Source organism: Nuphar pumila, chromosome 13 (genome assembly GCF_984573655.1).
Source record: "Nuphar pumila chromosome 13, dmNupPumi1.hap1.1, whole genome shotgun sequence".
Lineage (NCBI taxonomy): Eukaryota > Viridiplantae > Streptophyta > Magnoliopsida > Nymphaeales > Nymphaeaceae > Nuphar > Nuphar pumila.
In genome coordinates, this window is record NC_143261.1 from 21961595 (window position 1) to 21981730 (window position 20136).

The window sequence follows — 20136 nt, forward strand, 5'->3', positions numbered from 1 at the left end:
GAGAACAAGGGGAAGAAGAAGAGGTAGAGAGGAGAGAGAGAGAGGGGCACGGAAGGCTAGAGAGAAAAATGCCCCCTCTAGCTCTAACAATCATTTTTATAATGAGTATTTATGTCTAATTAGGTTTTTAAAATATTTTTTTAAAAAAAGTTTATAAAATTTTCTGATATTTCAAAAGACTTCTTTTTAAAAATTTAACTAGTTTTGCAAGAATACTCAAAAGAAATTCAATTTGCTAATTTGATAAAAAATAATAAAACCTTTAGCAAACCAGCATTTTAAAACATTTATTGCACATAATCATAATATAAACCTGAGTTTGGGACAGAACCAGACCCAAATCGGGCCCGATTCGGACCCAACTAAATTCTCGCAAAAAGTGATGGGCGAGGCCATTAGAGCACCCGACCCTCCCCCTTCTCTTCGTCTTATCTTCTCCCTTTTTCCCCCAACCCCAGCCGACACACCCTTCACTTCCTTCTTCCCCCTCCTTTCTCCTTCTTCGCTTCCTCCTACTCGGGCGACGATCGGAGGCCGACACTCCGGTGACCTCCTCAGTTACCCTTTGGGCACGAACCATTAATGCCACCCTGTCTGAGCCTCTATGTTTGTTGAAAGGAGAGACGGTTGGCACCTCCCTTGACAGGAACGGGATCAGCCGTCAGGCTTCCTATTTTCTCTCTCCGAGTCTGTCTTCTCTTCTCGATTTCTTGTAGCCGACGCACCTTGGAAGGAATCGTTGCAACCATCTCTAATTTGGGGAAAATGTTGCAGTCATTCATGCCCTCCATTTGCGGGTGAGGTAGGCATTGTTTTCACTTTCTAGTGGGTTTTTTCTGTCGATTCCCATTGTTTTTGCTTTTCGCAGTTTGCTTCTATGTTTTCAGAGTCGTGTCAACATGTCCGATTCGTGTTCCCCTAAATTTGGACCCTAAACAGAATGTTACAGTGACATGTAACTTAGAACATCTACTTCTGGGCCATCTAGTAAATGTGGAAAGCTCTCCTTTGGGTAAAACCCTTGGTCAAAATCATCCATCCCTCCCCTTACCCACCATGGTTACCAGGTTCGGTTTGATCTCGCGTGGTTTCAAGTTTGATGTTGGATGATCGATCACTTGGATAATGAAAGAGGATCGGATGGTGATTTTTAGGTTTTTATTTTGGTAATAGGGGTGGAACTTGTCGTTCTAGGGCTTCAATCGAGTGCGTTTTTGCTAAAAAATGTTGGTTTAGCATCTTGATCAGATATCTGATGTATTAGGCAGAGTCAACTCTCTCTTGTATTTTTGGTTTTCCGCAGCTGCATTGTTTGATCCTATAGTGTGTGGAGCTCGTGGACAATTTTATGGAGGTGTTTGTTTTCTGCTTGACTGTCGAGACTTCTTTACTTCAGCCATTGTTTACCATCATCTCCTACTTTTTTTGTTTTGCTGTCTATATGGAGTATTTATTCTGTAAAGCAGTGAAAACTTTGTTGCTCTTTTTAATTTGTATGATGTATGATTTATCTGTACAATTCTTGATTTATCAAATTGATTGAGGAATTTTGTCAAGTGTTCAACTAGAAATTGTTCCATTTAATGGTTAAGAGAAATGCCAAACATACCTTTTTGAAGATCATGTGATTCTTTTAGAAACATAAACAATGCTACATAGGGGTTCAACTACCTCCTTGGGCCACTTAATTTTATGGACCTCTGTACCATTTGAACTTTGGTAGTGTGGTATAGCAGTCTGTGCCTCTTGTGTCTCTCATGTTGTCCTGTCTTGTTATTTTGTCATCTAAAGGAAGAGGACACACAAAATAATAAGAGCTCTTCCAGTGGAACTGAATGGATTGAGGATCCTTTAGTCTCTGTATCAAATGATTTCTTGTTAGTTTGTTACTTTGCGGTTTTCGCCAATCGGGTTACCGATTTACATTTTGATTTTTGTCGCTCGTGTGCGAAAGCGTATTTCGATAAAATTTATCATTGTTTGTGCAGCACTGTAGAGCTCTTTCATTGTGAGAGGATGACTAGCTAATCCATTTTGGAGTTTTTCACTGGGTGCTGTGTGTCGCACACCAAGTGTTGGTGTTTTGCCTGCACGACAAACTGGTTGCAGTTTTTCAGGTGACTTCTTGGTTTTTGAGTTTTGCTACTTTTTATCGCATCACAAAGGTAGGATTCCTAAACTAAATTTATAGAATGTAAATTCTTATTATTTGATAGCAATCTAATGTATTTCAGTACTATGTCGAGTATGAATTATTGCGTAGCTAAGTTTATGTTTAAAATTTGAATGTACTTAGATTAAATCAGTAGTTTAGTTGTAATAGTAGAAAATACTTAGAGTTACATGTATATTGCATTGTGATTGTTGATTGACAGGTAAAAAAAAAGAGGATATATGATACTTACTGCTAAGTATCGCTTACGGTTACAAATGTCATGCACAATGAATGCAATATAAAAAAATTGCAAATCGGGTAAATACTCATGGTAAGTAGGTGGTGCAAATGTATCACACACTATATTTATTTTATTGTATGCAACACTTTCTTGCTCACACACTCACTTTGTTGTGGATATCTATGTCTGTTGTGATTGTAGTTCGGGGATCATATTGAACATGGTTTGAATGTATCATAATAGAAGTGATCTTATTTTTTGTAGTTTAGAGATCATGCTCGTTATGATTGTAGATAACGAGATATAAAGTGTGTTTGTTGTAGGTACATGTTTGAGTATGCATTGCATAAAATGTATGATTGCATAAATTGATGTGTTTGACATGATCATATTGAATGTTTGTGTGAATTAATAATTAAGTGAAACATATCATGTATATGAAACATGTATTATGAGTGCATATCTTAAAATGAATGTATCATGCACGTGAATACGAATGCGTGTTAGTGCATATCATATTCGTGTATTAATTATGATGTAACATGTATTATGCATAAAAATTGTGAATCATCTATGACATGTTCATGCCTAGTAATACATGTGGGAGAATCAGGCATAAAGAATGTTGAATTTGAATCATACATGAAAGTATGTTAGAAATGAATACATGTGTAGAATAAATCATGACATGATAGGATTATGCATGAAAGTGAAAATGATTATGTCATGTACATGCATGAGAACATATAAGATTAAGTCTTGCATATGGTATAGACTATTTTAGTCATGCGAGAAGGCATAAATTGTTGACATCATGCATGAGGGCATAAAGAGTTATCCTGTGAGATAATAATACTTTGGCTTTGACGTCTGACTTAATAATAAAGATAACCCTGGACCATGGGTCTATTTGAGACGCCGATGAAGCTGGGCTCTGTGAGGTGGTTGGGTCTGTCTCGATCACTTATCCTCTTGGGAGAGAGAAGGGCAGTACAAGCTTCGTGGGATATATTGAGTTTTCAAGGGCTGAAGGCACCTCTTGTCCCCGTCCCATGGAGGTTAGGGGACAAGTCTACCATTGAGTTTTATGTGGTAGTCCCACAACTTTGCAGAGTTAGGGATGCATGCCTGATGCAACGTGGAGGATAGGCTTCTGCGTTCTTGACGTCGGTTGATGAAGGCACGACCCTCACGGTCATGCGTTGTGCAGAAAAGAATAAGAATGCCCACCGTAAACGATGGGGCTTGATTTTTATTTCAATATAAACTTCAATGAACAATGAAACAAATGTAAATGAAAAGAAACAAACAATGAAAAGGAATAAAGAAGAAAAGGGAAAAAGGCTAGAAGAAAACAATTCAGAAAAAAATGAAGGTTGTTGTTATTCTTTAATATTATCTATCTTGCACGCAACCCTAGGAGGGTCTTTTAAAGGCTTCTGCTGGATCCGAGTCTTGGGTCTGGTCTTGGACCCGAGACAACTCCTGAGTACTGCTGGATCTGGGGCATCCCGGTCTGTACTCTCTGTACTCATCTGGAGTAGGTACGCAGAGGGACCTCTTCTGCGCATCTCGGTACAGGAACCTGGATCAGATCCACTACTTGGGTCCGATCCCCAATCCCATGGTGCAAATTCAGTCCACTACCTGGGTCAGGCTGTATGGATCCGAGTCCATCCTGCTCTGCTTCATTCCCCCCTGGTTGGGCAGAAGTCGGCTCTGACGACTTGTTGTTTCCACAGTAAGCATATAGATCAGACACATTGAATATAGGTGAAATGTATCAATCTTCGGGTAGTTCAAGGAGGTAGGCATTATGACCCAACCGCTTAAGAATCTTGAAAGGACCATACTTCTTAGAACTCAACTTGCCATAGGTACCTACTGGAAAACGCTCGGGACGCAGGTAAACCCATATTGACTGACCGACTTGAAACTGGACATCACGACGACCTTGGTTCACGAAAGCTTTGTAGGCTTCGTCGCTTTCAACAAGTTTGGCTCAGACCTGTCTGTGGATATCACGCATGTACTCGATGGCATCAAATGCGTCTAGGGCTGGGAGACTGGACACAGGTGCTAGGTCTACTACATGGGTGGGTGATCGACCATAAACCACTTGGAAAGGAGATTTGCCTGTAGACCGGTTGATGAAGCTGTTATATGCGAACACGGCTTGGGGCAGTACTAGGTCCCATGTTTTGACATTCTCCCCTACTAAACTTCGTAACAGGTTCCCTAAGGTGCAGTTGACAACTTCGGTTTGGCCATCTGTTTGAGGTTGGTAAGCACTACTGAACTGAAGCTTGGTCTTCAATAAGGCCCATAACGATTTCCAAAAATAGCTCATAAAACATGTGTCACGATCTGAAGTGATCGTGTGAGGTAAACCATAAAAACGGGCCACGTCCTTGAAATAATAGGAAGCTATTAGCGAGGCATTAGTGGTTCGCTTACACAGGACAAAAATAACCATTTTTGAAAACCGGTCAATAACGACTAAAATTGAATCAAAATAACGCGGGGTTTTGGGAAGACCCACAATAAAATGCATGGACACATGCTCCTAGGGACGCTCAGGGATGGGTAACAGAGTATACAAACCACTATTTTGACGATGACCCTTAGACACTTGACACACTCTACAACTTTGAATAAACTTGACATCTTTGTGCATTTTGGGCCAAAAGCAGCGTTCATCTAACAGAGTGAACGTCTTATCATGTCCAAAATGCCCAGCTAGTTTCCCTTCATGTAACTCGAAAATCAACTGAAGTATCAGAGAGAAATCAGGCACACATAGCTTGTTACCGCGAAAGAGGTAAGCATTATGTATACTAAATTGTCGGTCGACTGTGCGATCAGAGGAGAGGCACCCTTCCCAGACTTGCTGGAAATCAGGGTTCGTCAGGTACAACTCCTTGCACTATTCGAACCCAATGACCTGCACTGACATAGTCATCAGAAGGTTGTTCTTTCTGCTAAGAGCGTCAGCTACCTTGTTCAGAGTATCAGATTGATGGTGAATCATGAAAGTGTATTCTTGCAAGAGACTGGCCCACTTGGCATGACGAGCACTCAACTTCTTTTGACTATTCAGATACTTCAATGCCTCATGATCCATGTATAAGACAAACTCCTTATAAATAAGATAATGCTTCAAATAACGAAGGGCTTGTACCACGACATAAAACTCAACGTCATAAGTGAAATATTTGCACTTGGCTTGAGTCAGCTTCTCACTAAAGAAAGCAATGGGTCTGCGTTTCTGACTTAGGACTGCACCAATTCCCACTTTTGAGGCATCACACTCAACCTCAAAGATTGCGGTAAAATCAGGAAGGGCTAAGATAGGGGCACTAGTCATTTTCTCTTTGATGAGCGTAAAAGCCTTTCCCGCAGCAGGCGTCCAATGGAAACTAGTACCCTTTAGGCACTCCGTGATGGGGGTCATGTGAGTGCTGAAGTTTCTCACAAAATTTCGGTAAAAAGCGGTTAACCCGCGGAAACTACAGATCTCTCCAATAGTCTTTGGGGTAGGCCAATCTACGATCGCACGGACTTTCGCGGGATCTGCCTTAACTCCATCAGATGACACAATAAAACCTAAGAACACGACACTTGACGTCATAAACTCACACTTTTTGGCATTGACATACAATTTTTCTCTCCTTAAAATCTCTAAGACCTGACACAGGTGACTCAAATGATCAGACAAAGATGAGCTATAAATCAAAATATCATCAAAGTACACAACGAAAAACTTTCCTATACAAGGACACAACACTTGGGTCATCATATTCATGAAAGTACTCAGGGCATTTGATAACTCAAATGGTATGACTGACCACTCATACAATCCATCACGTGTCTTGAATGTCGTCTTTCACTCATCCCCATCCTGGATACGGATTTGGTGGTACCCACTTCTTAAATTAATTTTGGAGAAAATAGAGGCACCAACCAATATGTCAAACATATCGTCCAAACGAGGAATGGAAAAACGGTATTTGACAGTGATCTGATTGATCGCTTGACTATCAACGCACATGGGCATGGACCCATCTTTCTTAGGGGTGAGCAGGGCGAGTACTGCGCAAGGGCTCACACTCTCACGAATAAAACCCTTTTGCAGTAGCTCCTGAACCTGTCTCAACAAATCTGCGTGTTCGGATGGGTTCATGCGATATGCGGGAAAGTTAAGGAGGCTCGATCCCAAGACAAAATCAATGGTGTGCTGGACCACCCTCATCGAAGACCATCAGGCTGGTCATTTGGCATAATGTCGTGAAACTCCTCAACAAGGGTGGGCGATATCTGCAGGAACTGACAAGGATGTACTCATCAACGATTTAGCCACCAGGGCATAACAATAATCATATTCTCGACAATGGCTCAAGAAAGACTGGTAAGAGGCCCGCGAGCCTGAAAACTCGCTCAGGCTTATCCATAGTGAGAAAATCGGTCTCCTTGATAGGGAGAAGGACTATTTTATGACCCTTAAAAATAAAAGAGTATGTGTTCTTGCGGCCATCGTGAATTGTCTTGCGATCAAACTGCCAGAGATGACCTAAAAGAATGTGACACACACTCAAAGGGGCTACATAACACCACACCGCATCGTGGTAATGCTCCTCCATGGAGAACCAAACTAAACAACACTGGGTGATGGAAATTTTCGTTTTCTTTCTTAAACCATGCCATCTTGTATGGTTGGGACAATTTCTCCGATTTCAAGTTCAAGGTGGACACAACATTCTCAGACACCATATTCTCACTCGCACCAGTGTTGATAATAACATCACATGCATGTCCCTCACAGTTGCACCGTGTTCTAAACATGTTGTTCTGCAACCATTTTGCCATGGCTGACTCTCGGGGTGTGGTCAAAACATGACGGATGGACAACACATTTTTTACTTTGTCGTCCAACTCTACGACTTCCCTCTCGTCATCTCCCTCAACAAACGACTCACTCTCGCTCTCACTATCGAACGCTGACTCAACAATGCCCTTTACGAAATGGGTATTCTTGCTCACGATGGGGCACTTGGACGCAACATGACCTAACTCCTAACACCTAAAACAACGAATGGTAGACTCACTGGGCTTGACTTTGGATCTGGTGTGGTATGATATCCCGGACTGGTCAGGTTTGCTAGGGTCAACTCTAGGGGTGGACTTTGGGTCTTCCTTCCTAGGGAAGCTTGATCCCCTGGTTGGGAAACTCGACTTGGGTCGACTGGACTGTTCACTATGGGAGGTCCTATATTCCTGCCTCCTTTTCAACTTTTCCTCAACATTCATGGCGTAACTGCTTGCTTGATCTAATGTCTCGACTATGATGCAACTGAAATCATCAGAGATAGCAGGACAAAGACCAGAAACATACCTCGTGACCTGTTGGCGGGCGGTCTCCTCGATCTGCACTCGTAAGGAAAGACGATGGAACTCAGCAGTGTACTCCGCCACAGTTCGGGTGCCTTGACGCAAGGCAATGTACTCCTTGTAGGCTCTCTCAGCGTGATTTGATGATACGAACTTAGACTGCATTAACCACTGCATCTCCTCCCAAGTCTGTACGCGCTCTAGCCCATGTCGCTCCCTCGACCTCTGCAGCTCAACTCACCATGTCTGTGCTAGGCCTCTCAACCGAGTAGACGTTAGGGAGACATGACGGTGCTCAGCGATAGTGTGGTAGTCGAAGAAAAACTGGACATCATAAGACCAGTCGAAGAACTGCTCCACATCGAACCGACTTGCGAACTCTGGAAAATCCAGCTTCACCTTGTATGTGGAGGGGTGCTCTGGTGCTCTCTATTGACGGGCCTCCACCATGCTTGCGGGGTACTCATTCCAGAAGGCATCATCATCCATCACGACCTGATCTCCTTCGCCACGATACTGCCCTCCTGGTAACTGATGCTGATAAACTCCGACAACTTGTGGTCGACGCCCTGGTCGTGTCTGTCCCTGTTGAATTTGTATATGAATTTGTCTATGTCTGGCTCGCTCATGAGTGAGACCCATCTGTGGCCGGCGTTGTGGCACCGGTATGACAGGTGGTCCTGCTATAGGTGGAAAGGCTGGTCGGGTTTCAGGCTCTAGGTGGGTAGGAATGGGATAATACGAGTTTGGGTTATGGGTCGGGCTAGGATAGTGGTGTTGGGTCGGGTATGGTATTGGGTTTTAGATTGGGGATGGGTTAATGGGTTGGTTCTGGTGCGGGTATTGGGTCTGGTTGGTATAATATTGGTATGATTTTCCCGATTGGATATGGATCGGGTCTAGTCCTAAGCTACTTGTCAGACCCAGAATGGGATGGGTAGGACCCTGGATCGAGTTGTGGTGTGAAAAGGCTTGGGTCGAACACGATCATTGATCCACAACAAAATGGGTCTGGTTTTGACCCAGCTCAAATTCAAACTAGAGCTTCGTCCGGGTACAATACAAATTTGGGTCGACATTGGATCCATTTTGTGGGTCAAAACTAAAGGGATGGGTCTGATTCAGGGCGAACCGCGAACCAAACCCAACTGGGTAGGTCGGGTAAGGGGGTTCGAAACTCGGACCCGCTCCCGGGGACCCAAAGAATGGTCCCCGAGACCCAGGTCTGGGTCCCGTGGAAAAGTATTTTGGTTTGGACCCTCTCAGGCTCGGACCCATCCACACGGGTCCCCTTGCTCTCGCCCGCAGGTTTGCTGCCATAGGGCCTCCACGTGCGGGATCAGGTGGAAGGACAAGCTCCTTCCCGGGTCGGGCTGATGCACGCCTGCAGTAGGGCCTAGCGTGCTGCTGGGGTCCTGCAGACCAGGCTTGGCCTGCGGCAAGCCCACAGGGAATCACAGCTTGGGCTGGGGCACACCCGAGTACTGTGGAGGTTCCAGCCAGGAGTCTCGGGTTCACCTGGAGGGTGCCAACTGCTATCGGATCGGGGTGGAAAGGGGGTACCGGGTTCGGGGTAGTGGCGCGATCACCATAGGCCGACTGGCCTGGGTCGGCTGCGACAACTTGTGCTTGATGGTCGGCGCCGTCACTCGATCCCGCGTTCAGCATTGACGACGTGTGCGCCTCCCCGATCGACTTGATGGCCACAATCTGATTTTCGACCCCATCTAGGCATTCTGACATGCTGGTCACGTCCCTGCTGACTCATAACATGTTTTCTTGCATTTTTGTCATCATTTTCATCATCCGTAACATCAGATCTTCGTTGTCGGCTTCCTCTCGCTTTTTTTCACTCGTCGGATCGCTCCTCGCCTCTTGAACCATGTCGCTGATGAAGGAGGAAATGCTGGGCTCTGATACCACCTTGATGCAGCATGGAGGATAGGCTTCTGCGTTCTTGACGTTGACTGATGAAGGCACGACCCTCACGATCGTGTGTTGTGCAGAAAAGAATAAGAATGCCCACCGTAAACGATGGGGCTTGATTTTTATTTCAATATAAACTTCAATGAACAATGGAACAAATGTAAATGAAAAGAAACAAACAACGAAAAGGAATAAAGAAGAAAAGGGGAAAACGATCGAAAGAAAATAATTCAGACAAAAAAATTAAGGCCGTTGCTATTCTTCAATCTTCTCTATCTTGCATGCAACCCTAGGAGGGTCTTTTAAAGGCTTTAGCTGGATCCGGGTCTCAGGTCCTGTCCCGGACCCGAGACAACTCCTGAGTGCTGTTGGATTTGGGGTGTCCCAGCTTATACTCTTTGTGCTCCTCTGGAGTAGGTACGTTGAGGGACCTCTTCTCCGCATCTCGGTATGGGAACCTGGATCAGATCCACTACTTGGGTCTGATCCCCAATTCCATGGTGCAAATCCGGTCCACTGCTTGGGTCAGGCTGTATGGATCTGGGTCCATCCTGCTCTGCAGTAATGCTTAATTTGTTCGCCAACAATTTTGTTTTAGCGTAGGCCAAAACCTGGTACCATGTATCCATTATCCCAACCGCTGTATTGTAGGGTTGAATCGCTAAGAAAAGAACCAACTAAGCCATAGGAGGGGCAAATAAAATACATAAAATAATAAATACTCTTATGGTTATTTTTGGATATCTACACCCTCTTTTGTACCAGATGGGTCTGAATAAACAAGAGAAATAATCAATTAGATTTTTTAGAATCATTGTTATCATATGCATCAACATATAAATGTGAACATGTAGAGACTAATAAGGTTTACATGATTATTGCATATGATTTGTTACATGTGAATGAAAAAAGCATGTTCATTGATTTGACCTGTTGATGCAAGCCATGAGCTTGGTTGTTGCACGTGAGGTGTTTGTGTGTGTGAGACACACAAAAAAGTTCGAATCAGAGCCTATTTTATATATATATATATATATATATATATATATATATATATATGAATGCAAAGTGCATAAATATTTTGAGAAATAACATGTGAATTTATAATTTAGATAATGCATGTCTTAGTCATGAGTTGGACATGAGCATGCTTCTTTTGAGGATAAAGAAAGTGTTTATGTTATCATGAATTGTTGCATTTTACTTCACTTCGAAGCATGCTAGAAATTGTGATTTCTTATTAATTTATGTGAATACTTGTCATGGTTATGAATGATTGTAATGTTGAATGTCATGAATGAAAATGAATATAAGTTTGAGTTTCATGCATACAATTTACGCAATTATGAATGCTATGGAATGAATGATGATAAATGTAATTGAATATCTTGTGCATGTTTTGATGTAGATTCTCTTGACTCTCATTTTTTAAATGATGAAAATTACACTTTGATTGTACCATTACAACTTGATTTGTATTCTGCAAGTTTAGTTTTGGGTTTTCTATGAGCATGTGATTGATGCCCTTTAATATTACAGATAACCTCGTGGAGGATTGAAGCAAAGCATGAGTTGATGCGAGGCTTAAAGCTCCACTCTTATTACGATTCCTAGAGGACCCGGGTAATTTTTGAGGGTTATAAATTTATAACAATTTAACTTTTGTCTGGATCTTTACATTTCAAGAATTGTAATATTTTAGAATGATAAGATTTCTGAATTTCGATCTTTCATTTCTGCTATGGTTATAATCATGGTTTGGAAACTTTAAATTCTTACGTAACTACTCAATTGTTTTAAATTTTAATTAAATTTCGTCTTTCGCATTTTTTTTTCATGTGAAAATTCTTATAGTAATAACCCCAATCGAGTTGTGTTTATGGATGATTCTGTACCGAATCTAATACTGAGAGGCTAATATATACTCGCACTTACGCTCACGTGAGTCGTCTAGTATTTGGAACAGTTGAAATGTGATCATAGACAAACTTGGTGGCATATTATTTTCGAAAATCATGCGAATTTTTATAATAAATAAAAAGTTTTATATTTTTCTCAAAATTTTGGATTTGAAAAAGTTATAAAATGGTTAAATTTTTTCTTAACGAGTTCGCCTGAAAAATTAAAAGCCTTAATCACAACCACTTTTGTAAGTTCTCACCTGAAAAAACCAAGCCCTATATATAAGTTGTCATCTAAAAAATCAAATGCTATATAAGTTTTTTTAGATAGAAAAAGCTGGGGTTAGGCAGACCCCTACCAGTTATACAACTATACCATTGAGATTCGAACTTGCAACGTCCCAACACAAGGTGACTTGCACTAACGGCTCCTACCAAACAAGCGGAGCCCCCCCATTGGTAGATGCTGTAGAAGTTGTTCTACCAAAAAATCAGGCGGTATGTAAATTGTATTTTTTATAAATCAAGCATCATGATTTCAACCACACCTAATTTTTCAGGCGAAAAAGGGACAAACCCATCAAGAAAAAAGTAAATTAACCATGTTTTCATATTTTTCGTGACCAGTTATGGAATTGTGCCAAAAATTAGTGCCATCGGCATCATTATCAGACTTTTAAATATTTTTTCTTTTGAAATTCTGAAAGCTTGGAGCATGTTTGAATTATGTCAAAAAATAAAATGCCATATTAGAAAATTTCCTCTTTTCTTAAGGAAAGACAGAAGCCTTTACTTTCACCACGTACTAAAATCTAGTAAATGAAGTTGTCTATGAGTCGGATCCTGGTAAGGCTTAGGTTTGACCGTACCCATTTTCAGGCACAATGTGGTCTGGGATAATCGTGAAGGGATCCTGCTAGGCAAATCGAAACCTTCTGGTGTAAAGTGTAAACCGAACTTCCTCCGAAACATACCAGACCCGTAGTTGCCCATTTGATGTGATTGTTTGCAAATGGGCCCGGAACTGCCCAGATCCAGCTTTGGTCTTAGCCCCATTCGGGTGTTCCAATTCCAACCTTGTAAACTTCACGACGTCCATTCATAGATGTCATATACTGGACCTTGCAATCTTTTTAACTACCCAGGAACACGGTTAAACGTGGGGAAACAGGTTTATTGAGATGGGGGCTCAAAGCAGTGATGGGACCCTGCGATTAGATCCAGGACCCATTAGCCAGTACGTGTACGATTCATGTATGGATCCAGAAGCTTCCATATTTTATGTACTTGAAACCCTTTCACCTACAAGAAGGGGAACTCATCCTGGTCAGGTAGCAATCCAATCAGGGAGAAAGTGGGTCCAATGAGTCCAAGTAGACTATCTGGGTCAATGAATGAGAAAGTGTTTCGATGAACGTTTATTAAAGATTGCCTATTAGGTCAGACACGGCATATAAAAAACACCAGGGTTAGATTCAACATCCAGTAGATGGGTCCCACGTTTTTTATGCTTTTAGGGCACGTTTGAAAGTTAGAAAATAGCAAGAAAAGTGAAATTAGGAAGAAAAAAGTAACTAGAGAATTTTTAAAAGAAAAATTCTTTCACCTCCGCCCAGAGTGCAAGAATATTTTATATCAAAATATTTATGAGTTAGGGGACTCCTCGGTGAATCTGACCATGCTGGGAGGGGACAGGGGACCCTGATGGAGAGCTGGAGCCTCCACCAAGGGTTCCTGGCTGGATCTTGGGAGCGAGCCATGAATCCTTCTCTCACATTTTTTATTTTATTTTTCCTATGCTATGCAAACAACTAAAAAGATTTCATTTAAAAAATTATCATATCAAAACTTTTCATAGGCAAAAAAATTTCTTTTTCTGCGAGAAATTTTCTTGCTTTCAAACATGTCTGGTGTTATTTTTATTTTAAAAGCTATTTTCAATGAAAATCAAGTGTAAATCGCACACCAAATCTAAATTATTGGCTCACATAAAAGTGGTAAAGTCTGAGGCAAACTACAGAAAATGAGATAAGAACAAGTATTCCAAATAAACCACACTCTTTATTGCCTCAAAAATAGAAAAAAGTACGAAAGCAAAAACGCACAAAACCTATTACAATAGCACGAGCGACAATAAAAATTATAACCTGAAAATGATAGAAATGGCCTAATGCTCTAACTATAAAAACAAGAAAACAAAAACTTCAAATATAATCTCGAGCTAGCTTCCTTCAACTTTATGTACAAGAAACTTTAGTGCGTACATTTTAACCACCTTGTCCACCTTAGTGATCATTGAGGCTACCACCTACAATCACACAAAACGGAAACACAAAAGACAAAACTATTTCTATACTATGTTAGTGACCTAACAAAGACTCAACTAGACTTAACTTAAGCACTCAAAACCTAATTTTAGGTTCTGATTTTCTGACAAAGACTAGCACCTAACACATACAAAGTAACTCAACTAAGACACCAAAAACTCACCAAATATACCCCAAGACACTTAGTTACCAAAAACTTGACAAAACTAGCAAAACTACTCTACTCTATTTAACTTAACCTGACTTAGCTTGGTCAGACCTTGGACTAGGTCTGGGTGTATCCTAAACCTAACTTATCCCCACAATATTTGAGTTATTAAAGACAAAGAACACAAACCAACAAAGGACTGAACCCACCCGACTAGATCAACTTGACTAGACCGACCCACCGGACCTAGCCAACCTAGCTACGCTAGGTTAGGTTGGGTCCAGGTGGGAGACGACCTTCCCTTCCTAGAAGGGAGGCCTCTAGTTTCCTAACACACACAAGGTAACCTTCCTCTTAAAAAAAATGCAAATTTAGGAAGAGAGGAAGGAAAGGATTCCCAAGTTGGACTTTTCAATTTAGAAAAATCGAAAGTCCGAGAAAAGAAGGTTAAAAAGGAGGACTCTTTCTTTTTAGAGCCTTTCAAAATTAAAATTAGGCAACTCTAAAAATCAAGCAAAAATATCTAAACACTTTTTGAACATGTCTAATCACACCTAAGCAAGAAAAAAAATTTGACACTTATAAATAAAATAAAAATAAAATAAAATTCATTTTCAAAAATTGCTGCAACTAAAACCGAAGGTCGGATTTCTGCAGGGCCACAAAACCGACTTTAGTAAAATAGCCGTAAAATCCCAACCCCTGGTCGGATTGAGCTGAAATTTGGAAAGAATACTCTAGACACGTACAACTATAACATACTAAAATTTCAGCCTTAAAATCTTTCTGGATCAGCTGAAACAATCTATTTATCAGACCAGAAAATTCAAGTCTAACATAGAAAATCCAGCAGGTGAAGAAAAAAGGTTTTCGGCCAAAATAAAAAATCTAAAATTTAAAACAATGAGTCTAAGCGATCCTAAACAATCCTAATACACAAAAATCATATAGAGTAGATCTAAATATGGAAGAAGAATAAAACAAAATTTGATTGATATGCAAGAAACCCTAAAAATCTAAAGAAGGGGTAGAAGAAGAAACTTACCGGTGGTGGTTCTAGATTTTGGATTGGGTTGAGAAAATAGCGGATCTCTCTTAGGATGGTGCTGCATTTCAGAGGTTGCCCATAACATGAGAAGTGATGCCACATCAAGCTCTTGGTTGTTGTACATGAAACTCACGTGGAGAGGAAGAAGGGAAGAAGAAAGAAGAAAAGAAGAGAGAAGAAGAAAGAGGGAGTTCCTTATGTTGGAAAAGAAAAGGAGGAAAGAGGGATGGGGGGCGGGGTAGCTCCTAAGGAAAAAAATAGCTTCTCCTTAGGTTTTCTAACCTATTTATTATGCTAACTTTATTAATTTTTAAATTTCTAAAAACACTTCTAACATTCTTATTTTAAAAAACACTCAAAAGTAATACTTAATTTTAAAATTACACTATAAATATCATTACTTAATAACAATTCTAAGGTGGCAACCCCTATGGAGGCTATTTTGGACTTTTTAACCTATGCATAACTGGATTTGCGCTCCAATTGCTTGGAAATAGCTTTAAAAGGCCTAAATTGTACTCGATTTGAACGAAATTCACACCAAAAGCTTCTTGTACACAAAAACACCAAAAATCATTAATCATGAGAATTTTAACATTAAAATCAATGAAAATCATGCATAAATTGTATAAAAATACATGTAATTTATGCATGATCAAATTCTCCCATGCTTAATGCTTGCTAGTCCTCGAGCAACCTACTCTAAACTGCCAAAAAGCATAAATAAAGTAATCAAAATAACTAACTAGCCTAACTCACTTTTGTAGGAATCACAATTGCATTTAGCATATGCAACAAGCTCTTTAAACCCCTAGCTTACCCTAGTAGATGTGTAAGATCTCTTGAGGGTTTGCAGTGAAGCTACCCACAAACATTCATGCTCTGTATATACTTGATTTAAAACATAGGTCCATAGAGTGCACATTACACCATCATTCATCTTGTGCATCACTGGAGCTTGTTGAACATAATGACTAGCCACCACAACATAAACCTTTAGACGTATGTAATTAAAATCAACATCTATCATATACTCATGGAGATCATAATACAATCGAATGCTTAAGTTGTTTCAGATATGCCCCTCATATAGACACCTTGATGTCAACTGATCATACCTCGATCCTTTTTGTTTGCCACATATGTTTCTCCCATGCCTTGTGCAATGTCAGTGTTCCTTAGGCTTTCTACATGGTCCATATAGTGAGCTTTATGTCGGTGGTTCTCAGATCAGATGTCCTTGGGGCACCAAGTGCAGAGCACTCCTCAAACTTAATAACTCGAAACAAGTAGGCCACGACCACTGACTAAGCCTGAGTGATGTGGATCTAATGAAGAAGCTGATCCATGATTTGAGATCCAAATGGATCTTCACATGCGGAAGCATAAAGTATTAACAGATGAGTCTGAACATGACTCAAATACTCTGTGATTCGAGGCCTAAGCACTCTATTTCGATAGAAAAGATAAACATGAGAAATATGTGCGACAAACACGCCTTTAAAATGAGCCTATATTTGTAATTTTTGAATTTATACTCAGGAATATATGATTTAAATACGTTGATATGTTTCTAAGCTAAGCTATTCAAGAATCTAAATAGAAGTTTTAGCATGCATAATGAGCAAACAACTATTCGAAGCAGCAGAAGATCGAACCAACAAATCTTCCAAACATGAAAGATATAAATCTAGGTGTTACTAAACCAGAATATCAAATGGATCCACAAACAAAGTTGAGATGAGCAAGTTACAGGGCAAATATTAGACGCTGTCAGGAAAACAACCGACATTCCAGATTCAAACTAGCCTTCGGCAAGCAGAGATTTATAGTAAGATTCACTCAATAAAGATGCAGATTCAAAGGAACTGATAAACATAAAAGATTGAGATCCGAATGTTAGCTTTCCAACAAGCTAATATTTAGATGTTTCTGGTCAGTCGTTTGTGAGAACATGACAAAACACCAAACACTGCCAAACAACTCACTGTCAAAACAGGACTTGGTTCATGACCCAACATCAGAAAAATTATCAATAATTTTAACTGCTCTCAGGCATGTATTCCGATCAAACGTCCAACACCAAAGTTGTAGCTTGGTGTCTTGGCTTTCCAACGAGCCAAAGCACGCATGAAGCTAACAAGTATCTTGAAAGATACAGTTCAAACTCTGTGATTATGTCACACAGTCCATAATGCCTATAAATAGAAAAACGCACAAACGCAAATCGAAACTCAATATGAGAATGAAATGAAACTCCACCAGATCATAAAACAAGTCAAGACTTTACTTTCAGAACGAAATAATAACAAGAACAATTGTTTCATCCACAGCTAAACTCAACACAAGGATTCAATACAAGTTTAGCAAGTATTTATAAGTCAAAATCAAAACTCAAAAAGCAAAGAAGAAATTGTGTATCTCTTGCAGCCACAAGCAATCGAAGTTTCAACAACACCAACAAGCTTCTTCCTTGCTGAAACAATCATTTCCTCAAGAGCACTAGAGTTCTCTTTGAATCAGCCACACTCATCCGTGATTTTTTTCCAAATCCTTTCTTAGAATATTTCCCAAAAGTTGAATAGCAGTCTCCATACCCCCCCCCTTGGGCTCTTAAACTCCAAAAGAGGAGTTTTATTATTAAGGGACAGGCCTTACCAATGCAGCCACCCAAACTTAGCCTCTTCATTGCTGAGTTTGAGAAAGCATTTACCGTAGCTTCAACAACTAATTTTTCTTTCAAAGTCAAATTAGAATTTTTAGATGAAGGTTGAACTTGTCCACGTAGGGGTGGCACCAACTAGGGTCAAATAGGGGTTCAGATCTTGGGCTAGATACAAACATGCTGTGAAGTGGACCCTCACACGACAATGCATTAAAATAAAATGTAAATAAAAATAAAAACTACCCTTAGTCCCCATACATCCTCTAGTACCACAAAATGATCCTACAAGGCATTAGAACTATTCAGATTCGTAGAATTTGGTACCTAAAAAAGAATAATAATAATAATAAAAATAAAATACGAGAAAAAGTCTAGTATGATTCCAAACATGCAAAATGGAATCAAACATCAAAATACAATTTCTGAGAAGGCCAAAAGCAAAATATCTCAGAACTTGAAACATGATAAGCAAATGGATTTTGTAGTTTCTCGGAGATCCAATTGGACTCAGATAGTCCTGCATGATTGGATCTGCACTGAGTCGCATCCTAGATCGGGTCTGGTGAATTGGATTTGGATTCAATTCATCTTCAATGTACAGATCTTCAAGATGCTCTGCATCATTCTCCTTTAGGTCGAAAGGCTTCATCCTCGGAGCCTTGTCTTTGTCATGCAAAACTCCATAATTTCTGCAAAAATTTAAAATAAAATCAACGCAGTATCTGTCCCAAGGAGTAAAAAATGAATTATACAATGCAATCATAAGATAGTAATTATGTATTCTTGGCAACTGTTGTAAGGCTCTATCAGTAATCAATACATGAACATTTGCTTCATGCAAATTAATATTCCTTGCAAATTTCAATTCAGAAAAATGTGATTGAAGCACAAAAGCATCTAAGACATTGTATTTAACAACTTTACCTTGCATCAAAGCTCTAATGATTATAACAAAATTCGGATCGGCAACAGATAATAATTGTTTATGTATCATGCTATTCAATATATCAAAATTTTCACAAAAAATTTGGCAAGCACGAGACAATTTTCAAGCAGCACAAAATAATAATAAAGCAAACTTATTATCAGAATTTATCAAAGATTTAGAATCAACATGATCTACTAAACCCTGATGGTCCCAAAAGAAATTTGGGGATTTCACGATCGTCATTTCATCTCTACTCGATTCACATTCAAGGCTCACATGAGGCTCAAAAAATTTTAACGACTTACTAAGAGAATTTTCAATGTCTAGGTACTCATTGATACACATTCCAATAGACTCATTAAAACTTTGATAGCATGTTTCAATCTGGACATTTTCCTCAAAGATGGGTTCACTAATGAGACTTGGAAGGTAATTATTGACAATAATGTTAGTCGTATCTTCAGGAAAGATTGTTTCTTCTATATTCTCATAGATTTTTTTGAAGACCGGGTCATCAAGACTGACACAAGACTGATCTTCTATAGGTATTATCACACAAAATGAAGGGATTTGATTCATTTCTTCAAAAATCTTTTTTAAGATAGGCTCATTCAGGATTTCACACATAGGAACATCCTCCAATCCTTGTGATGGTTCCTTTTCATTTTTATCATTGGCCTCGATGAATATTGGATCACCACAGACTGCGGGAGAAGGGTTTGCTAGAGATTACTTTATGACAATATTAGATTTTGGTTGATCATGAAGTTCATGTTTGACGATGAATACACTAGACCCTTTTATCTGAGATGATGCAATCTTAAGGTAAGCGTGAGGAGAAATGGGGATAATAGACAGAGATGGAGATGTAACAGTGGATTGAACAACAGATGATGATGCAGGAGATAACGGTGGTAGATATTTTGAATGAAGCAACTTTATCTTTCTGCTCTCAAAAGTGAAGGAATAAACGTTGGTCTTACCATTATGCATGACATTTCTATCATATTGACAGGGTCTTCCCAAAATCAAATGGCTCGCATCCATAGGGAGCACATTGCACCACACTTTGGTCGAAATATATGTTTTCAATAAAAATTTTGACCAAGCACTGCCGGTCAACACGGACGTCAATGCTCTTTTGGAGCCATGACATCTGGTAAGGATGAGGGTGTGTCCTACAACTCAGGTTCAGTTTGGTCATGGCTTCGACGGATATAACATTTTTGCAACAACCAGAATCGATGATAAACATGCACACCTTTCCGCCAATAGTACAAGCTGACTCAAAGATGTGGGTTCTAAGCTAATTGTCACTCACCTCTTATCGTGGGGCTAAACACACTCTTCTCGAGATAAGCGCATCTCCTCTATTGGGCAACAACACATCTACAGATTCCTCCTCTTCA

General features: G+C 40.0%; 1 long non-coding RNA gene and 1 pseudogene across 1 annotated transcript; both read left to right on the top strand.

Annotated features, from left to right (window-relative positions):
• The first annotated feature begins 446 nt into the window (after positions 1-446).
• LOC149818064 (uncharacterized) lies at positions 447-11368 on the top strand. Its single transcript, XR_016427459.1, has 3 exons — positions 447-802; positions 1989-2117; positions 11250-11368. It is a non-coding gene; the product is annotated as an uncharacterized LOC149818064 (long non-coding RNA).
• LOC149818065 (U6atac minor spliceosomal RNA) lies at positions 605-679 on the top strand (annotated as a pseudogene).
• Positions 11369-20136: the final 8768 nt, after the last annotated feature.